This window comes from Thalassophryne amazonica, chromosome 2, assembly GCF_902500255.1.
Source record: "Thalassophryne amazonica chromosome 2, fThaAma1.1, whole genome shotgun sequence".
Taxonomy (NCBI): Eukaryota; Metazoa; Chordata; class Actinopteri; order Batrachoidiformes; family Batrachoididae; genus Thalassophryne; species Thalassophryne amazonica.
Genome location: NC_047104.1, coordinates 10,321,994 through 10,334,822, shown reverse-complemented (window position 1 = coordinate 10,334,822; position 12,829 = coordinate 10,321,994).

The following is a 12,829-nucleotide window of genomic DNA, read 5'->3' as shown; positions in this document are numbered from 1 at the left end:
TGACAGTGGGAAGGAAAAACTCCCTTTTAACAGGAAGAAACCTCCAGCAGAACCAGGCTCAGGGAGGGGCAGTCCTCTGCTGGGACTGGTTGGGGCTGAGGGAGAGAACCAGGAAAAAGACATGCTGTGGAGGGGAGCAGAGATCAATCAACGGTAAACAGACCGTTGATTGATCTCTGACCATCACAAACTCAGAGGGAGTTTGTGATAGAAAGAGTGAGAAAAGGTGAATCTGCACAATTTCTGATTTTGCTCATCAACATGAGCTCACTTCAGTTTGTTGCTGTGTTCTGGACAATGAATTCTGTTTTTCTGGACCTCACATGTTAAATCTATCATAAACAAAATTTACAACATGCAACTGCTTTATCAAGCCATTACAATATAAACATTACAAATAATTGCCTTTTAGACTCTTCCACATATGTTCTCCACCTCATGAAATGCAAGAGAGAGAGATAGAAAAGAAAAGCTGCAAATGAAATGGTCCTCTGTGATTCCGGAAGTGATTAGAGATGTTTTCAACAGCCAAACTCTGAGTGAAAATGATTAATCTGCTACAAAATAATTATGTTATATACACATCGTCATGGGCAGCGCCAGGGGGCACTAGAGCTCCCCCTGGATTTGTCATACCACCCCCAAGAAAATAATTCCTCATTTATTATTTTAATTTAATTTCATCCCATGTTTTTAAGGCCTTGTCTGCACTGAAACTGAACTTATCCTATACAGTCTTTTCTTTGACATTTTTAAAAAGTGTTCCATTCAAGAAATGTCTCCGTTCTCACAGATCCTGTGAAACCGCGTGAAAATGCTGTAGTACATATGCCAGGTCTGTATGTAGCGCTGTAATGCTTCTACTAAAAATGGACAAGAAGACGTGGGGCTAACAACGAAAGCTAAAACTTTAGAAGCCGGCTCACGGATTAAATAGTATTTTAATCTGACCTGTTGCCAGGATTCATCATGACAGATGAAACCTGTTCACTACATGACACCCTTGCTTTGGAAGATGACGTCTGAAAATGCTTTAATTCCTTATGATGGAACTTACTTGTTAAGGGTTTTTTTAATAAGAGTTTTTAAAAAGATCTATCAGTGTTTTTGCTCTGGGTGACTTTCTCAGACTGAGGTGGAGGATGCCAGCACCACCATGCTAAGGAGCAGTGACTCTACTCTGAACTCCCCACGGATGACCGAACATATCACCCTATCTGTAAGGGAGACACCAGTCACCCTCCTGAGAAAGCCCATTTCATCCACTTGTACTTCAGCCACTAGTTCTTTTGGTCATGACCCAACCCTCATGACCATAGGTGAGAGTAGGAATGAAGACTGACCAGCAGATTGAGAGCTTCGCCTTTTGGTTCAGCTCCCTTTTCGTCACAACAGTACAGTAGAGTGAATGCAATACCGCCCCTGCTGCACTGATTCTCCGGCCAATCTCACGCTTCATTGTCTCCTCTCTCATGAACAAAACCCCGAGGTACTTGAACTCCTTCACATGGGGCAAGGCCGTATTCCCTACCTGTAGTAGGCAATCCACTGTTTCCTGCTGAGAACCATGGGGTCAGATTTAGAGACGCTGATCCTCATCCCAGCCCCTTCACATTCGGCTAGTATTTTTTATTTTTTTTTATTCCATCCCTTGTGGTCTGTGTGCTACCTTATGGTTCTCCATTGTGGAACCAACACAGTAAGCTCTTCCCAAGCGTCTCTGTTTATCATCTTGCTGTGAAGAAACATTGCTAATGACTGACAATCCACTGTGCTGCCTAACAGTAAGCAAGCACTAAAAATTCTTACAAAATATTAGCCTACTAAGTATGACTGAGTGACTGGATAAACTGTGTGTAACTGGTGATGCAACATTCAGAAGCTGCAGCATCCAGCTTTATGATGGAACAGAGATGGATTTTCAGAAAAGACAATGATCAAATCTAGGCTCAAGTCTCCAACCTGAAGTATGTTTTATGTTTTTAATATGAGCACAAGGGCAACACGATGGCTTGTCACCTCACAGCGAGAAGGTCCCAGGTTCTTCTTCCTGCCTGGTCCTTTTTGTGTGGAGTTTCTCCATTCTCCATGGGTTTTTGTGGGTTCCCTCTTGGTGCTCTGGCTTGCTCCCACTTCCAAACACATGCAAGTTTTGGTTAATTTATGACCGTAAATTGACCGTAGGTGAGAGTATGAGTGTGAATATACTCATCTGTCAATATGTGTCCCTGCGATAGACTGGCAGCATGTCCAAGGTGAACCCCACCTTTTGCTCATTGCCCGCTGGGATATGCTCAAACCCTCCATGACCCTTAATTGGATAATGAATAACCATCTGGGCTATTGTTTGTTTCTAAATAGTGACATTCATTCAAGCAAATAGTTTTACTTTTGTGCAGGAAACAAATGATGGGATTTGTGATGTGCTGCTTGCGACAGGTGCCTCTGTGTTTTTGGGAAAGCGTACGAGAGAGAAGAATGAGAGAAAAAGGAAATGAGGAAAAAGCGAGATGGACACGCCGCTTTTCCCGTGCATCTTTGTGTAAGGCGTCGTGTACCCTGGCTTTATTTGTGTCATGCTGTGTGATTCCATTGTGAGGAGTAGATCCACTGAGCTTGTCTTTCCGCCCCCGAGCCGCCCCCCGCTTTAGATAAAGCTATCTGAATCTGCAGCTCACCTTCCTCACAGCTTATGGCTGTGTTCGCTCTCCCTCTGCGTTCCTGATGCTTTCTGATGGCTGTATTGTGTCGGTGACAATGAGGATGTGGCATTCTGGCACACAGCAACATGTGCAAAAGAACTATTAAGATGTTAATGTGCAAAGACACATCAGGTTGAATGTGGCGCAGCGCTTCACTTCTCATTGCAGATTTCACTTTGTGCACAGAAGAAGAAGGCAATATTCAGTTAATATGCAATTATCATTTAATTAAGACTTTCAAATAAGCAGAGGAACATGTGGACCAGCTGCTTCATTTAGCGCCGGCTGTCGAGCAACAAGTTGTACATTGACTTAAAATTCCTTTCTGGCTCTTGTGGCAAACATCATTTTGGTCCCTTTTCTTCATCTATGTAGAGCAGATGAGTGGTTAAGGAGTCTGACTGCAAATATGTAGACCTGGGTTTGAATCCCGCTCATGCTACCTGTCTGTGTCCTTGGACAAAACACTTAAGCTGCACTGTCCCAGTCCACCCACCTGCAAATGGGTACCGACCTCAAAAGGTTGACATAGCCTGTGTTGGACTGGTGTCCCATCCAGGGGGAGTTGTAGACTCTCATCCACTTGACATTGTGGAATCTCGAGATGAAGACCACCCTCAGGATCTATATAGGACTTACTACGTCTTCTTCTAGGTCTATGGAATACAAGCAGCACATTGGGTTTTTGTAATAATTAGTAACTTAGACATGATGATCAGTTACCGTTGTTGAAAATGTGCTTCCATTGTGATCTTTGAAGATGTTAAAAGACAGAAACATGTGTCTTCTATAAACCTAATCTTACAGTGATGTCTCTGTTCAGCTTTCATCCACCATGCAATAAAATAATCCAGGGGGCAGTAATGGACTCTCATCGACTTTGTGTTGCATAGTGCCAGTGTACAAGTGCTGGTGTATAAGCGGCGGCACAAATGGGCCTCAAAGCCTGTATATAGCTCAGATTTTTAAGAAGTTGGACTGTCTGTTTCCTTGGACAGTTAAGCAACTTACTCTGCCTTGTGTCAGTCCACCCAGCTGTAAAAATGGGTATATGCCTTGTGTTGTGTGTTGGGGGGTTTGGCTGGATGTTTTTGTGTTGTTTTCTTTTCTTTGCTCTCCAGGTGGTATGCAAACTGGTTTTTGTCTGTGGAGAAGGTGCTGGCAGAAGAATCCTTCACCCTCATCAACATTATTGGCTGCACTTGTGGAGGATGTTCATGTGCAGGCCTAATGACTCGCAGCACCTGTGGATGATGCTCACGTGCAGACTTAAAGACTTTCAGCTGAAGCAGATAATGAGATGGCGTTCTGCATTTAAGCCATGAGTGATTCAAGCAGAATTGCCGGGAACTCGACCTTGTGAGGTTCGTTTGTGAGACGCTGAGGACCGCGCCTGGGTTTGACACATCGTGCCTGTGAAGGAGGACGGGTGAGGGACACATGCTGTCAGCACACATCAGAGGTGATTGATTGTCTGAATAAGTGTTAATAGTAATTTGGTATTTTGTTACGCAGTATATTTGAACATTGATGAGAATTGTGCAGCTCGCTTCTCACTGCCGTGGCGTACGTTATGATGATCCTCCACCTGTTGTGAGAAGCTGCTCATTTACATAAAGCTTAAATTCAGACCTGAATGTGTTGCTGATAGCATGTGCCTTTGAAGGATATTAGTTGTAGCTGTTGACTTACCTCACCTCTTCTATCCTTCACAGAGTCAGTTTATCATGTCCACCTGGGGGTGTTTGGCGGTGAATGTGAGTCCAGAAGTGCCGGGCTTCGATCCCTTTGGGCGCTGGAGAGCGCGCCGTCCTTCACTCCGCCAGACAAATGCACTATTATGTTGTACACAATTATTGCACGAGAGGGAAATAAATGTTTTGTTTTTGGAACCGCTTTCTGGTTATTTAGCGCTGGGTTCAGTCAGACGCAGGTCCGCTCCTCAACCTGCGTCGGCACATAACACCTTGTCTGGGAAAGTAAATGTGGGTCATCATTGTAAAGCACTTTGACCTTCTGTTCAATGGAAAAGAGCAGCAGGAATTCATTCCTTCTTCCTCTTGTTTTTTCTCAACCAAATCACAAGCAGGGCATTTTCAGGCTACATTCGCATTGTTAGCTGAAGTGACCTGAATAAAAATGTGATATTTTTTAAAATGAATGTTCTCTACCAATTGAGGGCCACATGTCAATTGGAACAGGATGCCAGCATCTCGCAGAGTCACTTACAGAGTGACAAACACAACCAGTTTAAAGTTTCTATTTCAAATAACCTGCATGTATTTGGAGATGGGAGGAATCTGGAGGAAACCCGCATGAACCCCAGACAGAAAAGCCCAGACAGGAATTGATCGCAGGACCTTCTTACTGTGATGCAACAGTGCTAATCATTAAGTCACTGTGCAGTCTTGCTTATTTATCTTTTCTTATTAGATTGGTTCCATGTGGAAGTTTCTAGACTGGATTTGTATCTATCTGATTAGAACCCCCCCCACCCCAGTAACGTGAACTCGGAAATATGCAAATTGCTCAAATCTTACCTGAAAATTGTCCGATTGTAATATTTTCCACACTGTAAAATGATTAAGGCAGTTTTGCTGAAAATTCTAGTTCATCACTGATCAATAATTAAACCACTTTATTAACTTAACTTCGTACATTGAAAGTAAATTTATTTTGACGTTGAGTTTAATTGTGTTCATAAGGCAGCACTTTAATCATTTTGACAGTGCATGTTAACACTGGTCAAATGAGTCTAATGTAGCTGAAACCAAAGCAGACAACGTCACTTTGATGATGTGGACCCCGCTGGATTGAATCCTTTCACATCAAGATTTTATTCTGTGTTTTATTTCACTGACACTAATTCATGGATTTTTGTGGATGTATTCAAACGTAACTGAACTACAAACCTAAGTGTGTGAGTGTGCACAAGTTTGACCTTTGTGTCTGAAAGAGTGTGTGTACCCGTGCTGGTGTTGGTTTCAAACCGTAATAAGCCGCTGACGTTGCTGGCTGGATGAGAAGCCAGAGAGAAAAACTGTCTTTCTTACACTTGAATTTCATGCATATTTTCTTTGAGGCTAATGAGAGCCTTAAATACGGTGCCAGACTTCAGGCTGCACCGCTGACAGCTGACATTTTCGCACACTGTGGCACCTTGTCAGCGCAGATGAAGTCCTACCTGGCTGTTGAGAGGTGAATGTGCATGTTTGAGCGTTGTAAAATACGAAGTAAAACCCAGCGTTGATGGGCATTTGTGTTGTGTTCATGGACCTATTTTTAAATGTGGCATATTAAGTTGGAGAAAGGAAGAGGAAAAAGCAGCTGCATGCCAAGAAGAAACAATCCTGTTTAACTACTGTATTAATGTTAAACGTTTGTAATGCACCTGTGTCTGCTGCATTTTTGCAGATTTGCATTTGTGTTTGCTTTCCCAGTACTCTGCCGATGATCTGCGAATAAAAGGAAAACCTTTAATGGAGAGAAGGTCTCAAACTGATACCAGAAAGGGCGAAGAGGGTGCAGGTTTTCTTTCCAACCAGCCACTCCACCAGGTGATTTCACTGACTAACTGTTATCAATGAAATCACCTGGTGGAGTGGCTGGTTGGAAAGAAAACTTGCACCCTCTTGGCTCTTTCTGGAATCAGTTTGAGACACAATTAAAACCAGATGCTCAACAAGTGTGGGTCCACTTGACCCCTCAGTACAAAGTTGTTCTGATGCAGAAACCCTTCCTGTCCTGATGTGAGTGACCTTTCCCAGGATGACAGTGGTTCCCATCCAAAGTTCACAAGGGGGCACCAAATGTCTTGAGTACAAACATGTTATGAATCCAACATTATGATATTTGCAGTCACCAGATGTCAACCCAACTGAACAAGTAAGGGAGAATTTGGGCCTAGCAACAAATGTCAAATAACAAAATACCTCCTGGATGAAAGCTGTTCAATCCCACTCATTCCAATGTCTAACTGTAATGAGGACGGGTTAAATGCAGAGGACAAATTTCATTGTATATATGAAATATGTACAATGACAATTCTATATTATAATAGCCTCTTTGTGCGTGTGTGCGCGTGCATTGCTTGTGTATTTTGGATTAAGGATGAACCCTGCAAAAATGGAAAGTTGATAGAACAAATATTTTTGGAGAAATTAGCAATTTTAGCTAAACACTAAACATTGGGCATTGTGCTGCAATACGCCATGGGAGTTCGGGCTTTGAGGTTTTAAATGTTATTGTTGTTCATGTTACTTTAACAGTGGTGTTATTGATTTATTGTGTTTTTGTAGCTCAGTTGGTTTAGCCAGTTTAGATGAGTCTCATGAGTACCATGGGTAACTTAAGTTTCATGTTGGTAGTTGTTGTGTGGGCCGCTGAAGAGGAGGTACTGCTGGCCCACCACCACCAGAGGGCACCCTGCCTGGAGTGCGGGCTCCAGGCACCAGAGGGCGCTGCCGCCTCACAGGAGCAGCCGGGGTGACAGCTGACACTCATCACCTATGACAGCTGTCACCACTCATCTGATCAGCATCGGTATATCAGCAAGACGTCATCTCCACCTCTTTGCCGAGATATCGTTCTACCTGGAAGGTAACGTACCTCAGCTGACTGTTTGACAGTATTCTTTTGTGACTTTGTGCGTTGTATTGTGGACTACTTTTCCAACGAGAGGTGGAGGTAGCTTTCCTGCCGTACGGATTCCTGGGTGCAAACGCGCCCTCATTTAATTGCTTTTTGTTCCTCGCCAGCAGTACCAGGTCCGACACGCGGAAGCAGTGGCCACCTGGGAGTTCGGGACTTGGCGGCTCCAGTATTCCCGGGGTCTGGTGGCAGAGGAAATCGTGTGGTTCCGGTTCTGCTTTGGACAGGCGTCTCCTATCTTCGAGCCTGCCCACACGACACCTTTGTGAATTAACTCTTGTCTATTGTTGTAATCTGTTGTATTTGTTGTGCACATTCACAACAGTAAAGTGTTGTTATTTGACCTACTCCATTGTCCGTTCATTTGCGCCCCCTGTTGTGGGTCCGTGTAACTACACTTTCCCAACAGGATATCTCGGCCACCGTCATGGATCCCGAGGGGTGTCAACCGGCTGTTGAATGGCCAATGGAAGAACAGGGCACACAGGCGTCCGCAGGAGGAATGATCGGTGAGTTGCAGCGGATCCTCATCGCTTTCACGGCTCGGTTGGATTTAATGACCGAGCAGAACGTCCTCCTTAACCGCAGGGTGGAGGCTCTCGCCGCGCAGGTGGAAGCGCGCCCTCAGGGCGCTGCTGCGGCTCTCCCTCCTGTCGACCCTGTGCGTAACAGCGACGTTCCACAGGTCGTTCAACGACCCCTCCCACCTTCCCCGGAAGCATACATAAGCCCTCCAGAGCCGTACGGAGGTTGTGTGGAGACGTGCGTGGACTTCCTTATGCAGTGTTCGCTCGTCTTCGCACAACGTCCTGTCATGTACGCGACTGATGCCAGCAAGATAGCTTATGTAATAAACCTGCTTCGCGGTGAGGCACGCGCTTGGGCTACAGCGCTCTGGGAGCAGAATTCACGGCTCCTTCAGACATATGATGGGTTTGTGAAGGAGTTCAGAACAGTGTTCGATCACCCAAATAGAGGAGAGACCGCTTCAGCCGTGCTGCTGTCAATGAGACAGGGGCGCCGGAGCGCAGCTGCCTATGCAGTCGACTTCCGCATCGCGGCTGCGAGGTCCGGCTGGAATAGCACTGCCCTCCACGCCGCCTTTGTAAACGGACTGTCGTTGGTCCTAAAGGAGCACCTGGTGGCTAAGGACGAACCGCGGGATTTAGATGGGCTTATTGATCTCGTTATACAATTAGACAATCGGTTAGAAGAACACCGTCGGGAACGAGACGAAGGGCGTGGCCGGGCACGCGGCGTCCCTCTCCCTTCCGGTTCCGACCGCGTTCCGCCCTCCCCACGCTCCACGGCCCCTACGCTCCGTGTGGTTACAGCTCCCCCTGCTGACGAAGCTATGGACACGAGCAGGGCCACATTTAGGGCACCAGATAGACAGAGGAGGCTGGCCCGCAGAGCGTGTTTTGTTTGTGGCTCGATAGAGCATCAGGTAAGAGACTGCCCCGAGCGGTTAAACACCAACGCCCGCCCCTAGAAACTGGGCTAGGGGTGGGCCGAGACATTCACGCGGGACACACCCACATTGCCACACGACTCCCAGTTACAATCCTTTATGAGGATTTAACCCTGAAGGCCCCAGCACTGGTGGACATGGGCTCTGAAGGGAATCTGTTAGACAGCAGATGGGCCAGGGAGATAGGGCTCCCTCTGGTGGCGCTTACCTCGCCTGTGCAGGTGCGGGCACTAGATGGCTCCCTACTCCCTCCAATCACACATAAGACACCACCAGTAACTCTGGTGGTGTCAGGAAATCACCGGGAGGAGATCGAGTGTTTTGTGACTCCTGCTACCTCCCGTGTGATTTTAGGGTTCCCCTGGATGTTAAAACACAATCCTGGATCGATTGGCCGTCCGGGGTAGTGGTTCAGTGAAGCGAGACCTGCCATCGGGTATGTTTAGGTTCCTCAGTTCCTCCCGGTTCCCAGGCTAAGGAGGAGGTCAGAGTCCCGCCCAATCTAGGGACGGTGCCGGTGGAGTACCATGACCTTGTGGATGTGTTCAGTAAGGATCTGGCGCTCACCCTTCCCCCCCACCGTCCGTATGATTGTGCCATTGATTTGGTTCCAGGAGTTGAGTTCCCGTCCAGTAGGCTGTACAACCTCTCACGACCTGAGCGCGAATCAATGGAGACCTACATCCGGGACTCTTTAGCTGCCGGGTTGATCCAGAATTCCACTTCCCCGATGGGTGCAGGTTTCTTTTTTGTGGGAAAAAAGGATGGCGGACTACGTCCATGCATTGATTACAGGGGGCTGAACGAAATCACGGTTCGTAACCGATACCCATTGCCCTTGTTGGATTCAGTGTTCACGCCCCTGCATGGAGCCCAAATGTTCACCAAGCTCGATCTTAGGAATGCGTATCACCTGGTTCAGATCCGGAAGGGAGACGAGTGGAAGACGGCATTTAACACCCCGTTAGGTCACTTTGAGTACCTGGTCATGCCGTTCGGTCTTACAAATGCCCCCGCGATGTTCCAAGCATTGGTTAATGATGTCTTGCGGGATTTCCTGCACCGATTCGTCTTCGTATATCTGGATGACATACTCATCTTTTCTCCGGATCCTGAGACCCATGTCCGGCATGTACATCAGGTCCTGCAGCGGTTATTAGAGAACCGGCTGTTTGTGAAGGGTGAGAAGTGCGAGTTTCACCGCACTTCTTTGTCCTTCCTGGGGTTTATCATCTCCCCTAACTCCGTCGCTCCTGATCCGGCCAAGGTCGCGGCGGTGAGAGACTGGCCCCAACCTACCAGCCGTAGGAAGCTGCAACAGTTCCTCAGCTTTGCTAATTTTTACAGGAGGTTCATTAAGGGCTACAGTCAGGTAGTTAGCCCCCTGACAGCCCTGACCTCACCAAAAGTCCCCTTCACCTGGTCGGATCGTTGCGATGCCGCGTTCAAGGAGTTGAAACGGCGCTTCTCGTCTGCACCCGTTCTGGTGCAGCCCAATCCTAGTCGCCAGTTAGTGGTTGAAGTGGACGCCTCGGACTCAGGGATAGGAGCTGTGCTTTCCCAGAGCGGGAAGACCGATAAAGTCCTTCACCCGTGTGCCTATTTTTCCCGCAGGTTGACCCCGGCCGAACGGAACTATGACGTCGGCAATCGAGAACTCCTTGCGGTGAAAGAGGCTCTTGAAGAGTGGAGACATCTGTTGGAGGGAACGTCCGTGCCATTCACGGTTTTCACTGACCACCGGAACCTGGAGTATATCAGGACCGCCAAGCGGCTGAACCCCAGGCAAGCCCGCTGGTCACTGTTCTTCGGCCGTTTTGACTTCCGGATCACCTACCGTCCCGGGACCAAAAACCAGAGATCGGATGCCTTGTCCCGGGTACATGAAGATGAAGTCAAAGCGGAGTTGTCGGATCCACCGGAACCCATCATCCTGGAGTCCACTATCGTGGCCACCCTTACCTGGGACGTAGAGAGAACCGTCCGGGAGGCCCTGGCACGAAGCCCGGACCCCGGAACTGGGCCGAAGAACAGACTCTACGTCCCACCAGAGGCTAGGGCTGCAGTCCTGGACTTCTGTCACGGCTCTAAGCTCTCCTGTCATCCAGGGGTGCGAAGAACCGTGGCAGTTGTCCGGCAGCGCTTCTGGTGGGCGTCCCTAGAGGCCGACGTCCGGGATTATATCCAGGCCTGCACCACCTGCGCCAGGGGCAAGGCTGACCATCGCAGGGCTTCGGGACTGCTCCAGCCGCTGCCCGTGCCCCATCGCCCCTGGTCCCACATCGGCCTGGATTTTGTCACGGTCCTCCCGCCGTCCCAGGGCAACACCACCATCCTCACGATAGTGGACCGTTTCTCCAAGGCGGCCCACTTCGTGGCCCTCCCGAAGGTCCCGACGGCCCAGGAGACAGCGGACCTCCTGGTCCACCACGTCGTCCGGCTGCATGGGATCCCAACAGACATCGTCTCCGATCGCGGTCCCCAGTTCTCCTCGCAAGTCTGGAGGAGCTTCTGCCGGGAACTGGGGGCCACGGTGAGTCTCTCATCCGGGTATCATCCCCAGACCAACGGGCGAGCAGAACGGGCCAATCAGGAGGTGGAGCAGGCCCTGCGTTGCATGACAGCCGCGCACCCGGCGGCCTGGAGTACCCATCTGGCCTGGATCGAGTATGCCCATAACAGCCAGGTGTCGTCAGCCACCGGCCTCTCCCCTTTCGAGGTGTGTCTGGGGTACCAACCTCCTTTGTCCGGTGGTTGAGGGAGAGGTCGGTGTGCCCTCGGTCCAGGCCCACCTACGGAAGTGCCGTCGGGTGTGGCGTGCCGCCCGTTCTGCCTTGCTGAGGGCCCGGATGAGGACGAAGGCCCATGCAGACCGTCGGCGGACCCCGGCCCCTACGTACCGGCCAGGGCAGGCAGTGTGGTTGTCTACTAAGGACATTCCCCTTCAAGTGGACTCCCCTAAACTGCAGGACTGGTATATCGGTCCGTTTAAGATCATCAAGGTACTCAGTCCAGCCGCAGTGAGGCTTCAGCTTCCGGCCTCACTGCGGATCCATCCCGTTTTCCACGTGTCCCGGATCAAGCCATATCATACCTCACCCCTCTGTACTCCGGGTCCGGCACCACCTCCTGCCCGGATCATCGATGGCGAGCCGGCTTGGACTGTGCGCCGGCTCTTAGATGTCCGTAGGATGGGCCGGGGCTTCCAGTATTTGGTGGACTGGGAGGGGTACGGACCTGAAGAACGCTCCTGGGTGAAGAGGAGCTTCATCCTGGACCCGGCCCTTCTGGCCGATTTCTACCGCCGCCACCCGGACAAGCCTGGTCGGGCGCCAGGAGGTGCCCGTTGAGGGGGGGGGTCCTGTTGTGTGGGCCGCTGAAGAGGAGGTACTGCTGGCCCACCACCACCAGAGGGCACCCTGCCTGGAGTGCGGGCTGCAGGCACCAGAGGGCGCTGCCGCCTCACAGGAGCAGCCGGGGTGACAGCTGACACTCATCACCTATGACAGCTGTCACCACTCATCTGATCAGCATCGGTATATCAGCAAGACGTCATCTCCACCTCTTTGCCGAGATATCGTTCTACCTGGAAGGTAACGTACCTCAGCTGACTGTTTGACAGTATTCTTTTGTGACTTTGTGCGTTGTATTGTGGACTACTTTTCTAACGAGAGGTGGAGGTAGCTTTCCTGCCGTACGGATTCCTGGGTGCAAACGCGCCCTCATTTAATTGCTTTTTGTTCCTCGCCAGCAGTACCAGGTCCGACACGCGGAGGCAGTGGCCACCTGGGAGTTCGGGACTTGGCGGCTCCAGTATTCCCGGGGTCTGGTGGCGGAGGAAATCGTGTGGTTCCGGTTCTGCTTTGGACAGGCGTCTCCTATCTTCGAGCCTGCCCACACGACACCTTTGTGAATTAACTCTTGTCTATTGTTGTAATCTGTTGTATTTGTTGTGCACATTCACAACAGTAAAGTGTTGTTATTTGACCTACTCCATTGTCCGTTC